This window comes from Chiloscyllium plagiosum, unplaced genomic scaffold (genome assembly GCF_037043375.1).
Source record: "Chiloscyllium plagiosum isolate Xiang-an unplaced genomic scaffold, Cpla_swu_hap1 HiC_scaffold_14, whole genome shotgun sequence".
NCBI lineage: Eukaryota > Metazoa > Chordata > Chondrichthyes > Orectolobiformes > Hemiscylliidae > Chiloscyllium > Chiloscyllium plagiosum.
In genome coordinates, this window is record NW_028270152.1 from 53341451 (window position 1) to 53367312 (window position 25862).

Below are 25862 nucleotides of genomic sequence, written 5' to 3' on the forward strand. Positions count from 1 at the left end.
GTACTGGAGCAGTGCAATGACATGGCATCCCGGAGCAGTGCACTGACAGTGTGTCCTTGGGCAGTGCATTGACAGCGTGTCCTGGAGCAGGGAACTGACAGTGTGTCCCGGAATAGTGCACTGACAGTGTGTCCTTGGGCAGTGCATTGACAGCGTGTCCTGGAGCAGGGAACTGACAGTGTGTCCCGGAGTAGTGCACTGACAGTGTGTCCTTGGGCAGTCATTGACAGTGTGTCCTGGAGCAGGGAACTGACAGCATGTCCCGGAGCACTGCACTGACAGCGTGTCCCAGAGCATTGCACTGACAGTGTGTCCTTGGGCAGTGCATTGACAGCGTGTCCTGGGGCAGTCCATTGACAGCGTGGCCCGGAGCACTGCACTGACAGTGTGTCCCGGAGCAGTGCACTGACAGTGAACCCTGGAGCAGTGTGTCCTTGGGCTGTGCATTGACAGCGTGTCCTGGAGCAGGGAACTGACAGTGTGTCCCGGAGTAGTGCATTGACAGCGTGACCATGAGCAGCGCACTGACAGTGTGTCCCGGAGCAGCGCACTGACAGTGTGACCCAGAGCAGTGCCATGACAGTGTGTCCCGGAGCAGTGCACTGACAGCGTGTCCAGGAGCAGTGCACTGACAGAAAGTCACAGAGCAGTGCATTGACAGCGTGTCCCTGAGCATTGCACTGACAGTGTGTCCCGGAGCAGCGCACTGACAGCATGTCCCGGAGCAGTGCCATGACAGCGCGTCCCGGAGCAGTGCACTGACAGTGTGTCCCGGAGCAGTGCACTGACAGTGTGTCCCGGAGCAGTGCACTGACAGCATGTCCCAGAGCAGTGCACTGATAGCGTGTCCCGGAGAAGTGCACTGACAGCATGTCCTGGGGCAATGCATTGACAGGTGTCCCGGAGCAGAGCACTGACAGTGTGTCCCGGAGTAGTGCACCGACAGCATGTCCTGGAGCAGTGCGCCGACAGCGTGTCCCGGAGCAGCGCATTGACAGCGTGTCCCGGAGCAACGCATTGTCAGCGTGTCCTGCAGCAGTGCACTGACAGTGTGTCCCGGAGCAGTGCACTGACAGTGAACCCTGGAGCCATGCATTGACAGCGTGTCACAGAGCAGTGCACTGACAGCGTGTACAGGAGCAGTACACTGACAGTGAGTCACAGAGCAGTGCATTAACAGCGTGTCCCTGAGCATTGCACTGACTGTGAGTCCCGCAGCAGTGCATTGACAGCGTTGTCCTGGAGCAACGCATTGACAGCGTGTCCCGGAGCAGTGCACTGACAACATGCCTTGGTGCTGTGCACTGACAGCATGCCCTGGTGCTGTGCACTGACAGCATGTCCGGAGCAGTGCACTGACAGCGTGGCCCGGAGCAGCACACTGAGAGCGTGTACTGGAGCAGTGCACTGACAGCGGGTCCCAGTGCAGTACACTAACAGCGTGTCCCGGATCAGTGCACTGACAGCGTGTCCCACAGCAGTGCACTGACAGTGTGTCCCAGATCAGTGCACTGACAGCGGTTCCCAGTGGAGTACACTGACAGTGTGTCCTGGAGCAGCGCACTGACAGCGTGTCCCGGAGCAATGCACTGACAGCGTGTCCCGGAGCATTGCACTGACAGTGTGTCCTTGGGCAGTGCATTGACAGCGTGTCCTGGAGCAGGGAACTGACAGTGTGTCCCGGAGTAGTGCACTGACAGTGTGTCCTTGGGCAGTCATTGACAGTGTGTCCTGGAGCAGGGAACTGACAGCGTGTCCCGGAGCAGTGCACTGACAGTGTGTCCCGGAGCAGTGCACTGACAGTGAACCCTGGAGCCATGCATTGACAGCGTGTCCCGGAGCAGCGCACTGACAGCGTGTCCCAGAGCAGCACACTGACAGCGTGTCCCGGAGCAATGCACTGACAGCGTGTCCCTGAGCATTGCACTGACAGTGTGTCCTGGAGCAGGGAACTGACAGCGTGTCCTGGAGCAGTGCACTGACAGTGTGTCCCGGAGCAGTGCACTGACAGTGAACCCTGGAGCCATGCATTGACAGCGTGTCACAGAGCAGTGCACTGACAGCGTGTACAGGAGCAGTACACTGACAGTGAGTCACAGAGCAGTGCATTAACAGCGTGTCCCTGAGCATTGCACTGACAGTGTGTCCCGGAGCAGTGCATTGACAGCGTGTCCCGGAGCAGTGCACTGACTGTGAGTCCCGCAGCAGTGCATTGACAGCGTGTCCTGGAGCAACGCATTGACAGCGTGTCCCGGAGAAACGCATTGACAGCGTGTCCCGGAGCAGTGCACTGACAACATGCCCTGGTGCTGTGCACTGACAGCATGTCCGGAGCAGTGCACTGACAGCGTGGCACGGAGCAGCACACTGAGAGCGTGTACTGGAGCAGTGCAATGACATGGCATCCCGGAGCAGTGCACTGACAGTGTGTCCTTGGGCAGTGCATTGACAGCGTGTCCTGGAGCAGGGAACTGACAGTGTGTCCCGGAGTAGTGCACTGACAGTGTGTCCTTGGGCAGTCATTGACAGTGTGTCCTGGAGCAGGGAACTGACAGCATGTCCCGGAGCACTGCACTGACAGTGTGTCCCGGAGCAGTGCACTGACAGTGAACCCTGGAGCCATGCATTGACAGCGTGTCCCGGAGCAGCGCACTGACAGCGTGTCCATGAGCAGCGCACTGACAGCGTGTCCCAGAGCAGTGCACTGACAGTATGTCCGGGAACAGGGATTTGACAGCGTGTCCCGAGCAGTGCTTTGACAGCGTGTCCAGGAGCAGTGCACTGACAGTGAGTCACAGAGCAGTGCACTGACAGCGTGTCCTCGGGAGTGCATTGACAGTGTGTCCTCGGGCAGTGCACTGACGGCATGTCCCGGAGCAGTACACTGACAGTGTGTCCTCAGGCAGTGCACTGACGGCATGTCCCGGAGCAGTGCACTGGCAGTGTGTCTCGGAACAGTGCACTGACAGCATGTCCCGGAGCAGTGCATTGACAGCGAGTCCCGGAGCAGTGCACTGACAGTGTGTCCCGGAGCAGTGCACTGACAGTGTGTCCCGGAACTGTGCACTGACAGCATGTCCCGGAGCAGCGCACTGACAGCGTGTCCCGGAGCAGGGCACTGACAGCGTGCCCCAGAGCAGTGCACTGACAACGTGTCCCGGAGCAGTGCACTGATAGCGTGTCCCGGAGAAGTGCACTGACAGCATGTCCTGGGGCAGTGCATTGACAGGTGTCCCGGAGCAGAACACTGACAGTGTGTCCCGGAGTAGTGCACCGACAGCGTGTCCTGGAGCAGTGCGCCGACAGCGTGTCCCGGAGCAGCGCATTGACAGCGTGTCCCGGAGCAACGCATTGTCAGCGTGTCCCGGAGCAGTGCACAGACAGCGTGTCCCGGAGCATTGCACTGATAGTGTGTCCTGGAGCATTGCACTGACAGCGTCTCCTCGGGCAGTGCACTGACGGCATGTCCCGGAGCAGTGCACTGACAGCGTGTCCCGGAGAAGTGCACAGACAGCATGTCCCGGAGCATTGCACTGACAGTGTGTCCTGGAGCATTGCACTGAGAGTGTGTCCTGGAGCAGTGGGTTGACAACGTGTCCCACAGGAGCCCACTGACAGCGTGTCTCCGAGGCAATGCACTGACATAGCGTCCCGCAGCAGGGCACAGAGAGCGTGTCCCGGAGCAGTACACTGACAGCGTGTCCTGGAGCATTACACTGACAGCGTGTCCTCGGACAGTGCACTGACAGTGTGTCCTGGAGCAGCGCACAGACAGCGTGTCCCGGAGCAGTGCATTTCCAGCGTGACCCGGAGCAGTTCACTGACAGCGTGTCCCGGGGCAGCGCACTGACAGTGTGACCTCAGGCAGTGCACTGACAGCGTGTCCCGGAGCTGTGAATTGACAGTGAGTCCCAGAGCAGTGCACTGACAGCATGTCCCGGAGCAATGCACTGACATAGCATCCCGCAGCAGGGCACAGAGAGCGTGTCCCGGAGCAGTACATTGACAGCGTGACCCGGAGCAGTTCACTGACAGCGTGTCCCGGAGCAGCGCACTGACAGTGTGACCTCAGGCAGTGCACTGACAGCGTGCCCCGGAGCTGTGCATTGACAGTGTGACCTCAGGCAGTGCACTGACAGCGTGTCCTCGGACAGTGCACTGACAGTGTGTCCTGGAGCAGCGCACAGACAGCGTGTCCCGGAGCAGTGCATTTCCAGCGTGACCCGGAGCAGTTCACTGACAGCGTGTCCCGGGGCAGCGCACTGACAGTGTGACCTCAGGCAGTGCACTGACAGCGTGTCCCGGAGCTGTGAATTGACAGTGAGTCCCAGAGCAGCGCACTGACAGCATGACCCGGAGCAATGCACTGACATAGCATCCCGCAGCAGGGCACAGAGAGCGTGTCCCGGAGCAGTACACTGACAGCGTGACCCGGAGCAGTTCACTGACAGCGTGTCCCGGAGCAGCGCACTGACAGTGTGACCTCAGGCAGTGCACTGACAGCGTGCCTCGGAGCTGTGCATTGACAGTGTGACCTCAGGCAGTGCACTGACAGCGTGTCCCGGAGCTGTGAATTGAAAGTGAGTCCCAGAGCAGTGTATTGACAGCGTGTCCATGAGCAGTGCACTGACAGTGTGTCCTGGAGCAGTGCATTGACAGCCTGTCCCGGAGCAGTGCACTGACAGCGTGTCCCGCAGCAGTGCACTGACAGCGTGTCCCGGAGCAGTGCACTGACAGTGTGTCCCGGAGCAGTGCATTGACAGTGTGTCCCGGAGCAGTGCACTGACAGCGTGTCCCGGAGCAGTGCATTGACAGCGTGTCCCGGAGCAGTGCACTGACAGCGTGTCCCGCAGCAGTGCACTGACAGCGTGTCCCGGAGCAGTGCACTGACAGTGTGTCCCGGAGCAGTGCATTGACAGCGTGTCCCGGAGCACTGCATTGACAGCGTGTCCCGGAGCAGTGCATTGACAGCGTGTCCCGGAGCAATGCACTGACAGCATGCCCTGGTGCTGTGCACTGACAGCATGTCCGGCGCAGTGCACTGACAGCGTGGCCCGGAGCAGCACACTGAGAGCGTGTACTGGAGCAGTGCAATGACATGGCATCCCGGAGCAGTGCACTGACAGCGGGTCCCAGTGCAGTACACTGACAGTGTGGCCTGGAGCAGCACACTGACAGCGTGGCACAGAGCAGCACACTGTGAGCGTGGCCCAGAGCAGCACACTGAGAGCGTGTCCGGCGCAGTGCACTGACAGCGTGGCCCGGAGCAGCACACTGACAGCGTGGCCCAGAGCAGCGCACTGAGAGCGTGTACTGGAGCAGTGCAATGACATGGCATCCCGGAGCAGTGCACTGACAGCGGGTCCAAGTGCAGTACACTGACAGTGTGTCCCGGATCAGTGCGCTGACAGCGAGTCCCGCAGCAATGTACTGACAGGGCATCCTGGAGCAGTGCACTGACAGTGGGTCCCAGTGCAGTACACTGACAGCGTGTCCCGGAGCAGTGCACTGACAGCGGGTGCCAATGCAGTACACTGACAGTGTGTCCAGGAGCAGTGCCATGACGGCGCGTCCCGGAGCAGTGCACTGACAGCGTGTCCCGGAGCAGTGTACTGACAGTGTGTCCCGGAGCAGTGCACTGACAGCATGTCCCGGAGCAGTGCCATGACAGCGTGTCTCGGAGCAGTGCACTGACAGCGTGTCCCGGAGCAATGCACTGACATAGCGTCCCGCAGCAGGGCACAGACAGCATGTCCCGGAGCAGTGCACTGACAGTGTGTCCCGGAGCAGGGCACTGACAGTGAACCCTGGAGCCATGCATTGACAGAGTGTCCCGGAGCAGCGCACTGACAGCGTGTCCCGGAGCAGGGCACTGACAGTGAACCCTGGAGCCATGCATTGACAGAGTGTCCCGGAGCAGCGCACTGACAGCGTGTCCCAGAGCAGTGCACTGACAGTGTGTCCCAGAGCAGTGCACTGACAGGGTGTCCCAGAGCACTGCACTGACAGCGTGTCCCAGAGCAGTGCACTGACAGTGTGTCCTGGAGCAGGGATTTGACAGCGTGTCCCGGAGCAGTGCATTTCCAGCGTGACCCGGAGCAGTTCACTGACAGCGTGTCCCGGAGCAGTGCATTTCCAGCGTGACCTGGAGTAGTTCACTGACAGCGTGTCCCGGAGCAGCGCACTGACAGTGTGACCTCAGGCAGTGCACTGACAACGTGTCCCGGAGCTGTACATTGACAGTGTGACCTCAGGCAGTGCACAGACAGTGTGTCCCGGAGCTGTGAATTGACAGAGAGTCCCAGAGCAGTGCATTGACAGCGTGTCCCGGAGCAGCGCACTGACAGTGTGACCCAGAGCAGTGCCATGACAGTGTGTCCCGGAGCAGTGCACTGACAGCGTGTCCAGGAGCAGTGTTTGACAGTGAGTCACAGAGCAGTGCATTGACAGCGTGTCCCTGAGCACTGCACTGACAGTGTGTCCTGGAGCAGCGCACTGACAGCATGTCCCGGAGCAGTGCACTGACAGCGTGTCCCGGAGAAGTGCACTGATAGCGTGTCCCGGAGCAGTGCACTGACAGTGTGTCCTGGAGCAGTGCACTGACAGCGTGTCCCGGAGAAGTGCACTGACAGCATGTCCTGGGGCAGTGCATTGACAGGTGTCCCGGAGCAGAGCACTGACAGTGTGTCCCGGAGTAGTGCACCGACAGCATGTCCTGGAGCAGTGCGCCGACACCGTGTCCCGGAGCAGCGCATTGACAGCGTGTCCCGGAGCAACGCATTTTCAGCGTGTCCTGCAGCAGTGCACTGACAGCGTGTCCCGGAGCAGTGCACTGACAGTGTGTCCCGGAGCAGTGCATTGGCAGCGTGTCCCGGAGCAGCGCACTGACAGCGTGTCCCGCAGCAGTGCACTGACAGCGTGTCCCGGAGCAGTGCACAGACAGCGTGTCCCAGAGCAGCACACTGACAGCGTGTCCCGGAGCAATGCACTGACAGCGTGTCCCAGAGCATTGCACTGACAGTGTGTCCTTGGGCAGCGCATTGACAGCGTGTCCTGGGGCAGTCCATTGGCAGCGTGTCCTGGAGCAGTGCACTGACAGTGTGTCCTGGAGCAGGGAACTGACAGCGTGTCCTGGAGCAGTGCACTGACAGTGTGTCCCGGAGCAGTGCACTGACAGTGAACCCTGGAGCCATGCATTGACAGCGTGTCACGGAGCAGCACACTGACAGCGTGTCCCAGAGCAGTGCACTGACAGCGTGTACAGGAGCAGTACACTGACAGTGAGTCACAGAGCAGTGCATTAACAGCGTGTCCCTGAGCATTGCACTGACAGTGTGTCCCGGAGCAGTGCATTGACAGCGTGTCCCGGAGCAGTGCACTGACTGTGAGTCCCGCAGCAGTGCATTGACAGCGTGTCCTGGAGCAACGCATTGACAGCGTGTCCCGGAGAAACGCATTGACAGCGTGTCCCGGAGCAGTGCACTGACAACATGTCCTGGTGCTGTGCACTGACAGCATGTCCGGAGCAGTGCACTGACAGCGTGGCCTGGAGCAGCACACTGAGAGCGTGTACTGGAGCAGTGCAATGACATGGCATCCCGGAGCAGTGCACTGACAGCGGGTCCCAGTGCAGTACACTGACAGTGTGTCCCGGATCAGTGCACTGACAGCGGGTCCCAGTGCAGTACACTGACAGTGTGTCCCGGATCAGTGCACTGACAGCGGGTCCCAGTGCAGTACACTGACAGTGTGTCCTGGAGCAGCGCACTGACAGCGTGTCCCGGAGCAATGCACTGACAGCGTGTCCCGGAGCATTGCACTGACAGTGTGTCCTGGGGCAGTGCATTGACAGCGTGTCCTGGAGCAGGGAACTGACAGTGTGTCCCGGAGTAGTGCACTGACAGTGTGTCCTTGGGCAGTGCATTGACAGTGTGTCCTGGAGCAGGGAACTGACAGCGTGTCCCGGAGCACTGCACTGACAGCGTGTCCCGGAGCAGCGCACTGACAGCGTGTCCATGAGCAGTGCACTGACAGTATGTCCGGGAACAGGGATTTGACAGCGTGTCCCGAGCAGTGCATTGACAGCGTGTCCAGGAGCAGTGCACTGACAGTGAATCACAGAGCAGTGCACTGACAGCGTGTCCTCGGGAGTGCATTGACAGTGTGTCCTCGGGCAGTGCACTGACGGCATGTCCCGGAGCAGTGCACTGACAGTGTGTCCTCAGGCAGTGCACTGACGGCATGTCCCGGAGCAGTGCACTGACAGTGTGACCCGGAGCAGTGCACAGACAGCGTGTCCTGGAGCATTGCACTGACAGCGTGTCCTCGGGCAGTGCACTGACGGCAGGTCCCGGAGCATCCCGGAGCAGGGCACTGACAGCGGGTCCCAGTGCATTACACTGACAGTGTGTCCCAGATCAGTGCACTGACAGCGGGTCCCAGTGCAGTACACTGACAGCGTGTCCCGGAGCATTGCACCGACAGTGTGTCCTGGGGCAGTGCATTGACAGCGTGTCCTGGAGCAGGGAACTGATAGTGTGTCCCGGAGTAGTGCACTGACAGTGTGTCCTTGGGCAGTGCATTGACAGTGTGTCCTGGAGCAGGGCACTGACAGCGCGTCCCGGAGCAGTGCACTGACAGCGCGTCCCGGAGCAGTGCACTGACAGCGTGTCCCGGAACAGTGCACTGACAGTATGTCCGGGAACAGGGATTTGACAGCGTGTCCCGAGCAGTGCATTGACAGCGTGTCCAGGATCAGTGCACTGACAGTGATTTAAAGAGCAGTGCACTGACAGCGTGTCCCGGAGAAGTGCACAGACAGCATGTCCCGGAGCATTGCACTGACAGTGTGTCCTGGAGCATTGCACTGACAGTGTGTCCTGGAGCATTGCACTGAGAGCGTGTCCTGGAGCAGTGCGTTGACAACGTGTCCCACAGGAGCGCACTGACAGCGTGTCTCAGAGGCAATGCACTGACATGGCGTCCCGCAGCAGGGCACAGAAAGCGTGTCCCGGAGCAGTACACTGACAGCGTGTCCCAGAGCAGTGCACTGACAGCGTGTCCTCGGACAGTGCACTGACAGTGTGTCCTGGAGCAGCGCACAGACAGCGTGTCCCGGAGCAGTGCATTTCCAGCGTGACCCGGAGCAGTTCACTGACAGTGTGACCTCACGCAGTGCACTGACAGCGTGCCCCGGAGCTGTGCATTGACAGTATGACCTCAGGCAGTGCACTGACAGCGTGTCCCGGAGCTGTGAATTGACAGTGAGTCCCAGAGCAGTGCACTGACAGCATGTCCCGGAGCAATGCACTGACATAGCATCCCGCAGCAGGGCACAGAGAGCGTGTCCCGGAGCAGTGCACTGACAGCGTGTCCAGGAGCAGTTCACTGACAGCGTGTCCCGGAGCAGCGCACTGACAGTGTGACCTCAGGCAGTGCACTGACAACGTGCCCCGGAGCAGTTCACTGACAGCGTGACCCGGAGCAGTTCACTGACAGCGTGTCCCGGAGCAGCGCACTGACAGTGTGACCTCAGGCAGTGCACTGACAGCGTGCCTCGGAGCTGTGCATTGACAGTGTGACCTCAGGCAGTGCACTGACAGCGTGTCCCGGAGCTGTGAATTGAAAGTGAGTCCCAGAGCAGTGCATTGACAGCGTGTCCATGAGCAGCGCACTGACAGCGTATCCCGGAGCATTGCACTGACAGCATGTCCTGGGGCAGTGCATTGACAGTGTGTCCCGGAGTAGTGCACCGACAGCGTGTCCTGGAGCAGCGCATTGACAGCGTGTCCCGGAGCAACGCATTGACAGCGTGTCCCGCAGCAGTGCACTGACAGCATGCCCTGGTGCTGTGCACTGACAGCGTGTCCGGAGCAGTGCACTGACAGCGTGGCCCGGAGCAGCACACTGAGAGCGTGAACTGGAGCAGTGCAATGACATGGCATCCCGGGTCAGTGCACTGACAGCGGGTCCAAGTGCAGTACACTGACAGTGTGTCCCGGATCAGTGCGCTGACAGCGAGTCCCGCAGCAATGTACTGACAGGGCATCCTGGAGCAGTGCACTGACAGTGGGTCCCAGTGCAGTACACTGACAGCGTGTCCCGGAGCAGTGCACTGACAGCGGGTGCCAATGCAGTACACTGACAGTGTGTCCAGGAGCAGTGCCATGACGGCGCGTCCCGGAGCAGTGCACTGACAGCGTGTCCCGGAGCAGTGTACTGACAGTGTGTCCCGGAGCAGTGCACTGACAGCATGTCCCGGAGCAGTGCCATGACAGCGTGTCTCGGAGCAGTGCACTGACAGCGTGTCCCGGAGCAATGCACTGACATAGCGTCCCGCAGCAGGGCACAGACAGCATGTCCCGGAGCAGTGCACTGACAGTGTGTCCTCGGGAGTGCACTGACAGTGTGTCCCGGAGCAGGGCACTGACAGCGTGCCCCAGAGCAGTACACTGACAACGTGTCCCGGAGCAGTGCACTGATAGCGTGTCCCTGAGAAGTGCACAGACAGCATGTCCTTGAGAAGTGCACTGACAGCATGTCCTGGGGCAGTGCATTGATAGGTGTCCCGGAGCAGAGCACTGACAGCATGTCCCGGAATAGTGCACCGACAGCGTTCCCTGGAGCAGCGCATTGACAGCGTGTCCCTGAGCAGGGCACAGACAGCATGTCCCGGAGCATTGCACTGACAGGGTGTCCTCGGGCAGTGCACTGACAGCGTGTCCTGGAGCAGCGCACAGACAGCGTGTCCCGGAGCAGTGCATTTCCAGCGTGACACGGAGCAGTTCACTGACAGCGTGTCCCGGAGCAGCACACAGACAGCGTGTCCCGGAGCAGTGCATTTCCAGCGTGACCCGGAGCAGTTCACTGACAGCGTGTCCCGGAGCAGCGCAGTGACAGTGTGACCTCAGTCAGTGCACTGACAGCGTGTCCCGGAGCTGTGCATTGACAGTGTGACCTCAGGAAGTGCACTGACAGCGTGTCCCGGAGCTGTGAATTGACAGTGAGTCCCAGAGCAGTGCATTGACAGCGTGTCCATGAGCAGCGCACTGACAGCGTGTCCCGGAGCAGCGCACTGACAGTGTGTCCCGGAGCAGTGCACTGATAGTGTTACCCGGAGCAGTGCCATGACAGTGTGTCCCGGAACAGTGCACTGACAGCGTGTCCAGGAGCAGTGCACTGACAGTGAGTCACAGAGCAGTGCATTGACAGCGTGTCCCTGAGCATTGCAGTGACAGTGTGTCCCGGAACAGCGCACGGACAGCATGTCCCGGAGCAGTGCCATGACAGTGTGTCCCGGAACAGTGCACTGACAGCGCGTCCCGGAGCAGCGCACTGACAGCGTGTCCCGGAGCAGGGCACTGACATCGCGTCCCGGAGCAGTGCACTGACAGCGCGTCCCGGAGCAGTGCACTGACAGCGTGTCCCGGAACAGTGCACTGACAGTATGTCCGGGAACAGGGATTTGACAGCGTGTCCCGAGCAGTGCATTGACAGCGTGTCCAGGATCAGTGCACTGACAGTGATTTAAAGAGCAGTGCACTGACAGCGTGTCCCGGAGAAGTGCACAGACAGCATGTCCCGGAGCATTGCACTGACAGTGTGTCCTGGAGCATTGCACTGACAGTGTGTCCTGGAGCATTGCACTGAGAGCGTGTCCTGGAGCAGTGCGTTGACAACGTGTCCCACAGGAGCGCACTGACAGCGTGTCTCAGAGGCAATGCACTGACATGGCGTCCCGCAGCAGGGCACAGAAAGCGTGTCCCGGAGCAGTACACTGACAGCGTGTCCCAGAGCAGTGCACTGACAGCGTGTCCTCGGACAGTGCACTGACAGTGTGTCCTGGAGCAGCGCACAGACAGCGTGTCCCGGAGCAGTGCATTTCCAGCGTGACCCGGAGCAGTTCACTGACAGTGTGACCTCACGCAGTGCACTGACAGCGTGCCCCGGAGCTGTGCATTGACAGTATGACCTCAGGCAGTGCACTGACAGCATGTCCCGGAGCTGTGCACTGACATAGCATCCCGCAGCAGGGCACAGAGAGCGTGTCCCGGAGCAGTGCACTGACAGCGTGTCCAGGAGCAGTTCACTGACAGCGTGTCCCGGAGCAGCGCACTGACAGTGTGACCTCAGGCAGTGCACTGACAGCGTGCCCCGGAGCAGTTCACTGACAGCGTGACCCGGAGCAGTTCACTGACAGCGTGTCCCGGAGCAGCGCACTGACAGTGTGACCTCAGGCAGTGCACTGACAGCGTGCCTCGGAGCTGTGCATTGACAGTGTGACCTCAGGCAGTGCACTGACAGCGTGTCCCGGAGCTGTGAATTGAAAGTGAGTCCCAGAGCAGTGCATTGACAGCGTGTCCATGAGCAGCGCACTGACAGCGTGTCCCGGAGCATTGCACTGACAGCATGTCCTGGGGCAGTGCATTGACAGTGTGTCCCGGAGTAGTGCACCGACAGCGTGTCCTGGAGCAGTGCATTGACAGCGTGTCCCGGAGCAACGCATTGACAGCGTGTCCCGCAGCAGTGCACTGACAGCATGCCCTGGTGCTGTGCACTGACAGCGTGTCCGGAGCAGCACACTGAGAGCGTGGCCCAGAGCAGCACACTGAGAGCGTGTCCGGCGCAGTGCACTGACAGCGTGGCCCGGAGCAGCACACTGACAGCGTGGCCCAGAGCAGCGCACTGAGAGCGTGTACTGGAGCAGTGCAATGACATGGCATCGCGGAGCAGTGCACTGACAGCGGGTCCAAGTGCAGTACACTGACAGTGTGTCCCGGATCAGTGCGCTGACAGCGTGTCCCGGAGCAGTGCACTGACAGTGTGTCCCGGAGCAGGGCACTGACAGTGAACCCTGGAGCCATGCATTGACAGAGTGTCCCGGAGCAGCGCACTGACAGCGTGTCCCAGAGCAGTGCACTGACAGTGTGTCCCAGAGCAGTGCACTGACAGGGTGTCCCAGAGCACTGCACTGACAGCGTGTCCCAGAGCAGTGCACTGACAGTGTGTCCTGGAGCAGGGATTTGACAGCGTGTCCCGGAGCAGTGCATTTCCAGCGTGACCCGGAGCAGTTCACTGACAGCGTGTCCCGGAGCAGTGCATTTCCAGCGTGACCTGGAGTAGTTCACTGACAGCGTGTCCCGGAGCAGCGCACTGACAGTGTGACCTCAGGCAGTGCACTGACAGCGTGTCCCGGAGCTGTACATTGACAGTGTGACCTCAGGCAGTGCACAGACAGTGTGTCCCGGAGCTGTGAATTGACAGAGAGTCCCAGAGCAGTGCATTGACAGCGTGTCCCGGAGCAGCGCACTGACAGTGTGACCCAGAGCAGTGCCATGACAGTGTGTCCCGGAGCAGCACACAGACAGCGTGTCCCGGAGCAGTGCATTTCCAGCGTGACCCGGAGCAGTTCACTGACAGCGTGTCCCGGAGCAGCGCAGTGACAGTGTGACCTCAGGCAGTGCACTGACAGCGTGTCCCGGAGCTGTGCATTGACAGTGTGACCTCAGGAAGTGCACTGACAGCGTGTCCCGGAGCTGTGAATTGACAGTGAGTCCCAGAGCAGTGCATTGACAGCGTGTCCATGAGCAGCGCACTGACAGCGTGTCCCGGAGCAGCGCACTGACAGTGTGTCCCGGAGCAGTGCACTGATAGTGTTACCCGGAGCAGTGCCATGACAGTGTGTCCCGGAACAGTGCACTGACAGCGTGTCCAGGAGCAGTGCACTGACAGTGAGTCACAGAGCAGTGCATTGACAGCGTGTCCCTGAGCATTGCAGTGACAGTGTGTCCCGGAACAGCGCACGGACAGCATGTCCCGGAGCAGTGCCATGACAGTGTGTCCCGGAACAGTGCACTGACAGCGCGTCCCGGAGCAGCGCACTGACAGCGTGTCCCGGAGCAGGGCACTGACAGCGCGTCCCGGAGCAGTGCACTGACAGCGCGTCCCGGAGCAGTGCACTGACAGCGTGTCCCGGAACAGTGCACTGACAGTATGTCCGGGAACAGGGATTTGACAGCGTGTCCCGAGCAGTGCATTGACAGCGTGTCCAGGATCAGTGCACTGACAGTGATTTAAAGAGCAGTGCACTGACAGCGTGTCCCGGAGAAGTGCACAGACAGCATGTCCCGGAGCATTGCACTGACAGTGTGTCCTGGAGCATTGCACTGACAGTGTGTCCTGGAGCATTGCACTGAGAGCGTGTCCTGGAGCAGTGCGTTGACAACGTGTCCCACAGGAGCGCACTGACAGCGTGTCTCAGAGGCAATGCACTGACATGGCGTCCCGCAGCAGGGCACAGAAAGCGTGTCCCGGAGCAGTACACTGACAGCGTGTCCCAGAGCAGTGCACTGACAGCGTGTCCTCGGACAGTGCACTGACAGTGTGTCCTGGAGCAGCGCACAGACAGCGTGTCCCGGAGCAGTGCATTTCCAGCGTGACCCGGAGCAGTTCACTGACAGTGTGACCTCACGCAGTGCACTGACAGCGTGCCCCGGAGCTGTGCATTGACAGTATGACCTCAGGCAGTGCACTGACAGCGTGTCCCGGAGCTGTGCACTGACATAGCATCCCGCAGCAGGGCACAGAGAGCGTGTCCCGGAGCAGTGCACTGACAGCGTGTCCAGGAGCAGTTCACTGACAGCGTGTCCCGGAGCAGCGCACTGACAGTGTGACCTCAGGCAGTGCACTGACAGCGTGCCCCGGAGCAGTTCACTGACAGCGTGACCCGGAGCAGTTCACTGACAGCGTGTCCCGGAGCAGCGCACTGACAGTGTGACCTCAGGCAGTGCACTGACAGCGTGCCTCGGAGCTGTGCATTGACAGTGTGACCTCAGGCAGTGCACTGACAGCGTGTCCCGGAGCTGTGAATTGAAAGTGAGTCCCAGAGCAGTGCATTGACAGCGTGTCCATGAGCAGCGCACTGACAGCGTGTCCCGGAGCATTGCACTGACAGCATGTCCTGGGGCAGTGCATTGACAGTGTGTCCCGGAGTAGTGCACCGACAGCGTGTCCTGGAGCAGCGCATTGACAGCGTGTCCCGGAGCAACGCATTGACAGCGTGTCCCGCAGCAGTGCACTGACAGCATGCCCTGGTGCTGTGCACTGACAGCGTGTCCGGAGCAGTGCACTGACAGCGTGGCCCGGAGCAGCACACTGAGAGCGTGAACTGGAGCAGTGCAATGACATGGCATCCCGGATCAGTGCACTGACAGCGGGTCCAAGTGCAGTACACTGACAGTGTGTCCCGGATCAGTGCGCTGACAGCGAGTCCCGCAGCAATGTACTGACAGGGCATCCTGGAGCAGTGCACTGACAGTGGGTCCCAGTGCAGTACACTGACAGCGTGTCCCGGAGCAGTGCACTGACAGCGGGTGCCAATGCAGTACACTGACAGTGTGTCCAGGAGCAGTGCCATGACGGCGCGTCCCGGAGCAGTGCACTGACAGCGTGTCCCGGAGCAGTGTACTGACAGTGTGTCCCGGAGCAGTGCACTGACAGCATGTCCCGGAGCAGTGCCATGACAGCGTGTCTCGGAGCAGTGCACTGACAGCGTGTCCCGGAGCAATGCACTGACATAGCGTCCCGCAGCAGGGCACAGACAGCATGTCCCGGAGCAGTGCACTGACAGTGTGTCCTCGGGAGTGCACTGACAGTGTGTCCCGGAGCAGGGCACTGACAGCGTGCCCCAGAGCAGTGCACTGACAACGTGTCCCGGAGCAGTGCACTGATAGCGTGTCCCTGAGAAGTGCACAGACAGCATGTCCTTGAGAAGTGCACTGACAGCATGTCCTGGGGCAGTGCATTGATAGGTGTCCCGGAGCAGAGCACTGACAGCATGTCCCGGAATAGTGCACCGACAGCGTTCCCTGGAGCAGCGCATTGACAGCGTGTCCCTGAGCAGGGCACAGACAGCATGTCCCGGAGCATTGCACTGACAGGGTGTCCTCGGGCAGTGCACTGACAGTGTGTCCTGGAGCAGCGCACAGACAGCGTGTCCCGGAGCAGTGCATTTCCAGCGTGACACGGAGCAGTTCACTGACAGCGTGTCCCGGAGCAGCACACAGACAGCGTGTCCCGGAGCAGTGCATTTCCAGCGTGACCCGGAGCAGTTCACTGACAGCGTGTCCCGGAGCAGCGCAGTGACAGTGTGACCTCAGGCAGTGCACTGACAGCGTGTCCCGGAGCTGTGCATTGACAGTGTGACCTCAGGAAGTGCACTGACAGCGTGTCCCGGAGCTGTGAATTGACAGTGAGTCCCAGAGCAGTGCATTGACAGCGTGTCCATGAGCAGCGCACTGACAGTGTGTCCCGGAGCAGCGCACTGACAGTGTGTCCCGGAGCAGTGCACTGATAGTGTTACCCGGAGCAGTGCCATGACAGTGTGTCCCGGAACAGTGCACTGACAGCGTGTCCAGGAGCAGTGCACTGACAGTGAGTCACAGAGCAGTGCATTGACAGCGTGTCCCTGAGCATTGCAGTGACAGTGTGTCCCGGAACAGCGCACGGACAGCATGTCCCGGAGCAGTGCCATGACAGTGTGTCCCGGAACAGTGCACTGACAGCGCGTCCCGGAGCAGTGCATTTCCAGCGTGACCCGGAGCAGTTCACTGACAGTGTGACCTCACGCAATGCACTGACAGCGTGCCCCGGAGCTGTGCATTGACAGTATGACCTCAGGCAGTGCACTGACAGCGTGTCCCGGAGCTGTGAATTGACAGTGAGTCCCAGAGCAGTGCACTGACAGCATGTCCCGGAGCAATGCACTGACATAGCATCCCGCAGCAGGGCACAGAGAGCGTGTCCCGGAGCAGTGCACTGACAGCGTGTCCAGGAGCAGTTCACTGACAGCGTGTCCCGGAGCAGCGCACTGACAGTGTGACCTCAGGTAGTGCACTGACAGCGTGCCCCGGAGCAGTTCACTGACAGCGTGACCCGGAGCAGTTCACTGACAGCGTGTCCCGGAGCAGCGCACTGACAGTGTGACCTCAGGCAGTGCACTGACAGCGTGCCTCGGAGCTGTGCATTGACAGTGTGACCTCAGGCAGTGCACTGACAGCGTGTCCCGGAGCTGTGAATTGAAAGTGAGTCCCAGAGCAGTGCATTGACAGCGTGTCCATGAGCAGCGCACTGACAGCGTATCCCGGAGCATTGCACTGACAGCATGTCCTGGGGCAGTGCATTGACAGTGTGTCCCGGAGTAGTGCACCGACAGCGTGTCCTGGAGCAGCGCATTGACAGCGTGTCCCGGAGCAACGCATTGACAGCGTGTCCCGCAGCAGTGCACTGACAGCATGCCCTGGTGCTGTGCACTGACAGCGTGTCCGGAGCAGTGCACTGACAGCGTGGCCCGGAGCAGCACACTGAGAGCGTGAACTGGAGCAGTGCAATGACATGGCATCCCGGGTCAGTGCACTGACAGCGTGTCCCGCAGCAATGTACTGACAGGGCATCCTGGAGCAGTGCACTGACAGTGGGTCCCAGTGCAGTACACTGACAGCGTGTCCCGGAGCAGTGCACTGACAGCGGGTGCCAATGCAGTACACTGACAGCGTGTCCCGGAGCAGTGCCATGACGGCGCGTCCCGGAGCAGTGCACTGACAGCGTGTCTCGGAGCAGTGTACTGACAGTGTGTCCCGGAGCAGTGCACTGACAGCATGTCCCGGAGCAGTGCCATGACAGCGTGTCTCGGAGCAGTGCACTGACAGTGTGTCCCGGAGCAGTGCACTGACAGCGTGTCCCGGAGCAATGCACTGACATAGCGTCCCGCAGCAGGGCACAGACAGCATGTCCCGGAGCAGTGCACTGACAGTGTGTCCTCGGGAGTGCACTGACAGTGTGTCCCGGAGCAGGGCACTGACAGCGTGCCCCAGAGCAGTGCACTGACAACGTGTCCCGGAGCAGTGCACTGATAGCGTGTCCCTGAGAAGTGCACAGACAGCATGTCCTTGAGAAGTGCACTGACAGCATGTCCTGGGGCAGTGCATTGATAGGTGTCCCGGAGCAGAGCACTGACAGCATGTCCCGGAATAGTGCACCGACAGCGTTCCCTGGAGCAGCGCATTGACAGCGTGTCCCTGAGCAGGGCACAGACAGCATGTCCCGGAGCATTGCACTGACAGGGTGTCCTCGGGCAGTGCACTGACAGTGTGTCCTGGAGCAGCGCACAGACAGCGTGTCCCGGAGCAGTGCATTTCCAGCGTGACACGGAGCAGTTCACTGACAGCGTGTCCCGGAGCAGCACACAGACAGCGTGTCCCGGAGCAGTGCATTTCCAGCGTGACCCGGAGCAGTTCACTGACAGCGTGTCCCGGAGCAGCGCAGTGACAGTGTGACCTCAGGCAGTGCACTGACAGCGTGTCCCGGAGCTGTGCATTGACAGTGTGACCTCAGGAAGTGCACTGACAGCGTGTCCCGGAGCTGTGAATTGACAGTGAGTCCCAGAGCAGTGCATTGACAGCGTGTCCATGAGCAGCGCACTGACAGCGTGTCCCGGAGCAGCGCACTGACAGTGTGTCCCGGAGCAGTGCACTGATAGTGTTACCCGGAGCAGTGCCATGACAGTGTGTCCCGGAACAGTGCACTGACAGCGTGTCCAGGAGCAGTGCACTGACAGTGAGTCACAGAGCAGTGCATTGACAGCGTGTCCCTGAGCATTGCAGTGACAGTGTGTCCCGGAACAGCGCACGGACAGCATGTCCCGGAGCAGTGCCATGACAGTGTGTCCCGGAACAGTGCACTGACAGCGCGTCCCGGAGCAGCGCACTGACAGCATGTCCCGGAGCAGGGCACTGACAGCGCGTCCCGGAGCAGTGCACTGACAGCGCGTCCCGGAGCAGTGCACTGACAGCGTGTCCCGGAACAGTGCACTGACAGTATGTCCAGGAACAGGGATTTGACAGCGTGTCCCGAGCAGTGCATTGACAGCGTGTCCAGGATCAGTGCACTGACAGTGATTTAAAGAGCAGTGCACTGACAGCGTGTCCCGGAGAAGTGCACAGACAGCATGTCCCGGAGCATTGCACTGACAGTGTGTCCTGGAGCATTGCACTGACAGTGTGTCCTGGAGCATTGCACTGAGAGCGTGTCCTGGAGCAGTGCGTTGACAACGTGTCCCACAGGAGCGCACTGACAGCGTGTCTCAGAGGCAATGCACTGACATGGCGTCCCGCAGCAGGGCACAGAAAGCGTGTCCCGGAGCAGTACACTGACAGCGTGTCCCAGAGCAGTGCACTGACAGCGTGTCCTCGGACAGTGCACTGACAGTGTGTCCTGGAGCAGCGCACAGACAGCGTGTCCCGGAGCAGTGCATTTCCAGCGTGACCCGGAGCAGTTCACTGACAGTGTGACCTCACGCAGTGCACTGACAGCGTGCCCCGGAGCTGTGCATTGACAGTATGACCTCAGGCAGTGCACTGACAGCGTGTCCCGGAGCTGTGAATTGACAGTGAGTCCCAGAGCAGTGCACTGACAGCATGTCCCAGAGCAATGCACTGACATAGCATCCCGCAGCAGGGCACAGAGAGTGTGTCCCGGAGCAGTGCACTGACAGCGTGTCCAGGAGCAGTTCACTGACAGCGTGTCCCGGAGCAGCGCACTGACAGTGTGACCTCAGGCAGTGCACTGACAGCGTGCCCCGGAGCAGTTCACTGACAGCGTGACCCGGAGCAGTTCACTGACAGCATGCCCCAGAGCAGTGCACTGACAACGTGTCCCGGAGCAGTGCACTGATAGCGTGTCCCTGAGAAGTGCACAGACAGCATGTCCTTGAGAAGTGCACTGACAGCATGTCCTGGGGCAGTGCATTGATAGGTGTCCCGGAGCAGTGCACTGACAGCATGTCCCGGAATAGTGCACCGACAGCGTTCCCTGGAGCAGCGCATTGACAGCGTGTCCCGGAGCAGGGCACTGACAGCGCGTCCCGGAGCAGTGCACTGACAGCGCGTCCCGGAGCAGTGCACTGACAGCGCGTCCCGGAGCAGTGCCATGACAGCGTGTCCCGGCGCAGTGCACTGACAGCACGTCCCGGAGCAGTGCACTGACAGCGCGTCCTGGAGCAGCGCACTGACAGCGTGTCCCGGAGCAGGGCACTGACAGCGTGTCCCGGAGCAGGGCACTGACAGCTTGCCCCAGAGCAGTGCACTGGCAACGTGTCCCGGAGAAGTGCACTGACAGCATTTCGTGGGCAGTGCATTGACAGGTGTCCCGGAGCAGAGCACTGACAGTGTGTCCCAGAATAGTGCACTGACAGCATGTCCTGGAGCAGTGCACTGACAGCGTGGCCTCGGGAGTGCATTGACAGTGAGTCCCGGAGCAGTGCACTGACAGCGTGTCCCGGAGCAATGCACTGACATGGTGTCCCGCAGCAGGGCACTGACAGCCTGTCCCGGAGCAGTGCACTGACAGCGTGTCCTCGGGCAATGCACTGACAGCGTGTCCCGGAGCAGTGCACTGACAGCGTGTCCTCGGGCAGTGCACTGACAGTGTGTCCTGGAGCAGCGCACAGACAGCGTGTCCCGGAGCAATACACTGACAGCGGGTCGTGGAACAGCGCACTGACAGCATGTCCCGGAGCAGTGCACTGACAGCATGTCCTGGGGCAGTGCACTGACAGTGTGTCCCGGAGCAGGGCACTGACAACGTGTCCCGGAGCAGTGCACTGACAGTGTGTCCTCGGGCAGTGCACTGACAGTGTGTCCCGGAACTGTGCTCTGACAGCATGTCCCGGAGCAGGGCACTGACAGCGTGCCCCAGAGCAGGGCACTGACATGGTGTCCCGCAGCAGGGCACAGAGAGCGTGTCCCGGAGCAGTACACTGACAGCGTGTCCCGGAGCAGTGCATTGACAGCGTGTCCCGGAGCAGTGCACTGACAGTGTGTCCCGGAGCAGTGCATTGACAGCGCGTCCCGGAGCAGTGCACTGACAGCGCGTCCCGGAACAGCGCACTGACAGGGTGTCCCGGAGCAGGGTACTGACAGCTTGCCCCAGAGCAGTGCACTGATAACGTGTCCCGGAGAAGTGCACTGACAGCATTTCCGGGCCAGTGCATTGACAGGTGTCCCGGAGCAGAGCACTGACAGTGTGTCCCGGAATAGTGCACTGACAGCATGTCCTGGAGCAGTGCACTGACAGCGTGGCCTCGGGAGTGCATTGACAGCGTGTCCCGGAGCAATGCACTGACATGGTGTCCCACAGCAGGGCACTGACAGCGTGTCCCGGAGCATTGCACTGACAGCGTGTCCTCGGGCAATGCACTGACAGCGTGTCCCGGAGCAGTGCACTGACAGCGTGTCCCGGAGCAGTGTACTGACAGTGTGTCCCGGAGCAGTGCACTGACAGCATGTCCCGGAGCAGTGCACTGACAGCGTGTCCCGGAGCAATGCACTGACATAGCGTCCCGCAGCAGGGCACAGACAGCATGTCCCGGAGCAGTGCACTGACAGTGTGTCCTCGGGAGTGCACTGACAGTGTGTCCCGGAGCAGGGCACTGACAGCGTGCCCCAGAGCAGTGCACTGACAACGTGTCCCGGAGCAGTGCACTGATAGCGTGTCCCTGAGAAGTGCACAGACAGCATGTCCTTGAGAAGTGCACTGACAGCATGTCCTGGGGCAGTGCATTGATAGGTGTCCCGGAGCAGAGCACTGACAGCATGTCCCGGAATAGTGCACCGACAGCGTTCCCTGGAGCAGCGCATTGACAGCGTGTCCCTGAGCAGGGCACAGACAGCATGTCCCGGAGCATTGCACTGACAGGGTGTCCTCGGGCAGTGCACTGACAGTGTGTCCTGGAGCAGCGCACAGACAGCGTGTCCCGGAGCAGTGCATTTCCAGCGTGACACGGAGCAGTTCACTGACAGCGTGTCCCGGAGCAGCACACAGACAGCGTGTCCCGGAGCAGTGCATTTCCAGCGTGACCCGGAGCAGTTCACTGACAGCGTGTCCCGGAGCAGCGCAGTGACAGTGTGACCTCAGGCAGTGCACTGACAGCGTGTCCCGGAGCTGTGCATTGACAGTGTGACCTCAGGAAGTGCACTGACAGCGTGTCCCGGAGCAGCGCACTGACAGTGTGTCCCGGAGCAGTGCACTGATAGTGTTACCCGGAGCAGTGCCATGACAGTGTGTCCCGGAACAGTGCACTGACAGCGTGTCCAGGAGCAGTGCACTGACAGTGAGTCACAGAGCAGTGCATTGACAGCGTGTCCCTGAGCATTGCAGTGACAGTGTGTCCCGGAACAGCGCACGGACAGCATGTCCCGGAGCAGTGCCATGACAGTGTGTCCCGGAACAGTGCACTGACAGCGCGTCCCGGAGCAGCGCACTGACAGCGTGTCCCGGAGCAGGGCACTGACAGCGCGTCCCGGAGCAGTGCACTGACAGCGCGTCCCGGAGCAGTGCACTGACAGCGTGTCCCGGAACAGTGCACTGACAGTATGTCCAGGAACAGGGATTTGACAGCGTGTCCCGAGCAGTGCATTGACAGCGTGTCCAGGAGCAGTGCACTGACAGTGATTTAAAGAGCAGTGCACTGACAGCGTGTCCCGGAGAAGTGCACAGACAGCATGTCCCGGAGCATTGCACTGACAGTGTGTCCTGGAGCATTGCACTGACAGTGTGTCCTGGAGCATTGCACTGAGAGCGTGTCCTGGAGCAGTGCGTTGACAACGTGTCCCACAGGAGCGCACTGACAGCGTGTCTCAGAGGCAATGCACTGACATGGCGTCCCGCAGCAGGGCACAGAAAGCGTGTCCCGGAGCAGTACACTGACAGCGTGTCCCAGAGCAGTGCACTGACAGCGTGTCCTCGGACAGTGCACTGACAGTGTGTCCTGGAGCAGCGCACAGACAGCGTGTCCCGGAGCAGTGCATTTCCAGCGTGACCCGGAGCAGTTCACTGACAGTGTGACCTCACGCAGTGCACTGACAGCGTGCCCCGGAGCTGTGCATTGACAGTATGACCTCAGGCAGTGCACTGACAGCGTGTCCCGGAGCTGTGAATTGACAGTGAGTCCCAGAGCAGTGCACTGACAGCATGTCCCGGAGCAATGCACTGACATAGCATCCCGCAGCAGGGCACAGAGAGCGTGTCCCGGAGCAGTGCACTGACAGCGTGTCCAGGAGCAGTTCACTGACAGCGTGTCCCGGAGCAGCGCACTGACAGTGTGACCTCAGGCAGTGCACTGACAGCGTGCCCCGGAGCAGTTCACTGACAGCGTGACCCGGAGCAGTTCACTGACAGCATGCCCCAGAGCAGTGCACTGACAACGTGTCCCGGAGCAGTGCACTGATAGCGTGTCCCTGAGAAGTGCACTGACAGCATGTCCTGGGGCAGTGCATTGATAGGTGTCCCGGAGCAGTGCACTGACAGCATGTCCCGGAATAGTGCACCGACAGCGTTCCCTGGAGCAGCGCATTGACAGCGTGTCCCGGAGCAGGGCACTGACAGCGCGTCCCGGAGCAGTGCACTGACAGCGCGTCCCGGAGCAGTGCCATGACAGCGTGTCCCGGCGCAGTGCACTGACAGCACGTCCCGGAGCAGTGCACTGACAGCGCGTCCTGGAGCAGCGCACTGACAGCGTGTCCCGGAGCAGGGCACTGACAGCGTGTCCCGGAGCAGGGCACTGACAGCTTGCCCCAGAGCAGTGCACTGGCAACGTGTCCCGGAGAAGTGCACTGACAGCATTTCGTGGGCAGTGCATTGACAGGTGTCCCGGAGCAGAGCACTGACAGTGTGTCCCAGAATAGTGCACTGACAGCATGTCCTGGAGCAGTGCACTGACAGCGTGGCCTCGGGAGTGCATTGACAGTGAGTCCCGGAGCATTGCACTGACAGCGTGTCCTCGGGCAATGCACTGACAGCGTGTCCCGGAGCAGTGCACTGACAGCGTGTCCTCGGGCAGTGCACTGACAGTGTGTCCTGGAGCAGCGCACAGACAGCGTGTCCCGGAGCAATACACTGACAGCGGGTCGTGGAACAGCGCACTGACAGCATGTCCCGGAGCAGTGCACTGACAGCATGTCCTGGGGCAGTGCACTGACAGTGTGTCCCGGAGCAGGGCACTGACAACGTGTCCCGGAGCAGTGCACTGACAGTGTGTCCTCGGGCAGTGCACTGACAGTGTGTCCCGGAACTGTGCTCTGACAGCATGTCCCGGAGCAGGGCACTGACAGCGTGCCCCAGAGCAGGGCACTGACATGGTGTCCCGCAGCAGGGCACAGAGAGCGTGTCCCGGAGCAGTACACTGACAGCGTGTCCCGGAGCAGTGCATTGACAGCGTGTCCCGGAGCAGTGCACTGACAGTGTGTCCCGGAGCAGTGCATTGACAGCGCGTCCCGGAGCAGTGCACTGACAGCGCGTCCCGGAACAGCGCACTGACAGGGTGTCCCGGAGCAGGGCACTGACAGCTTGCCCCAGAGCAGTGCACTGATAACGTGTCCCGGAGAAGTGCACTGACAGCATTTCCGGGCCAGTGCATTGACAGGTGTCCCGGAGCAGAGCACTGACAGTGTGTCCCGGAATAGTGCACTGACAGCATGTCCTGGAGCAGTGCACTGACAGCGTGGCCTCGGGAGTGCATTGACAGCGTGTCCCGGAGCAATGCACTGACATGGTGTCCCACAGCAGGGCACTGACAGCGTGTCCCGGAGCATTGCACTGACAGCGTGTCCTCGGGCAATGCACTGACAGCGTGTCCCGGAGCAGTGCACTGACAGCGTGTCCCGGAGAAGTGCACTGACAGCATGTCCTGAGGCAGTGCATAGACAGGTGTCCCGGAGCAGAGCACTGACAGTATGTCCCGGAATAGTGCACTGACAGCGTGTCCTGGAGCAGTGCGCTGACAGCGTGTCCCGGAGCAGTGCACTGACAGCGCGTCCTCGGAAGTGCACTGACCGCGTGTCCCGGAGCAGTGCCATGACAGCGTGCCCCAGAGCAGTGCACTGACAACGTGTCCCGGAGCAGTGCACTGACAGCGTGACCCTGAGCAGTGCAGTGACAGCGTGTCCCGGAGCAATGCACTGACAGCGTGTCCTCGGGCAATGCACTGACAGCGTGTCCCGGAGCAGAGCACTGACAGTGTGTCCCGGAATAGTGCACTGACAGCATGTCCTGGAGCAGTGCACTGACAGCGTGGCCTCGGGAGTGCATTGACAGCGTGTCCCGGAGCAATGCACTGACATGGTGTCCCACAGCAGGGCACCGACAGCGTGTCCCGGAGCATTGCACTGACAGCGTGTCCTCGGGCAATGCACTGACAGCGTGTCCCGGAGCAGTGCACTGACAGCGTGTCCCGGAGAAGTGCACTGACAGCATGTCCTGGGGCAGTGCATTGACAGGTGTCCCGGAGCAGAGCACTGACAGTGTGTCCCGGAATAGTGCACTGACAGCGTGTCCTGGAGCAGTGCGCTGACAGCGTGTCCCGGAGCAGTGCACTGACAGCGCGTCCTCGGAAGTGCACTGACAGCGTGTCCCGGAGCAGTGCCATGACAGCGTGCCCCAGAGCAGCGCACTGACAGTGTTTCCCGGTGCAGTGCACTGACAGCGTGTCCAGGAGCAGTGCATTGACAGTGAGTCACAGAGCAGTGCATTAACAGCATGTCCCTGAGCATTGCACTGACAGTGTGTCCCGGAGCAGTGCACTGACAGCAAGTCCCGGAGCAGTGCCATGACAGCGTGTCCCGGAGCAGTGCACTGACAGCGTGTCCGGGAGCAGTGCACTGACAGCGCGTTTCGGAGCAGTGCACTGACAGCGTGTCCCGGAGCAATGCACTGACATAGCATCCCGCAGCAGGGCACAGACAGCATGTCCCGGAGCATTGCACTGACAGCGTGTCCTCGGGCAATGCACTGACAGTGTGTCCTGGAGCAGC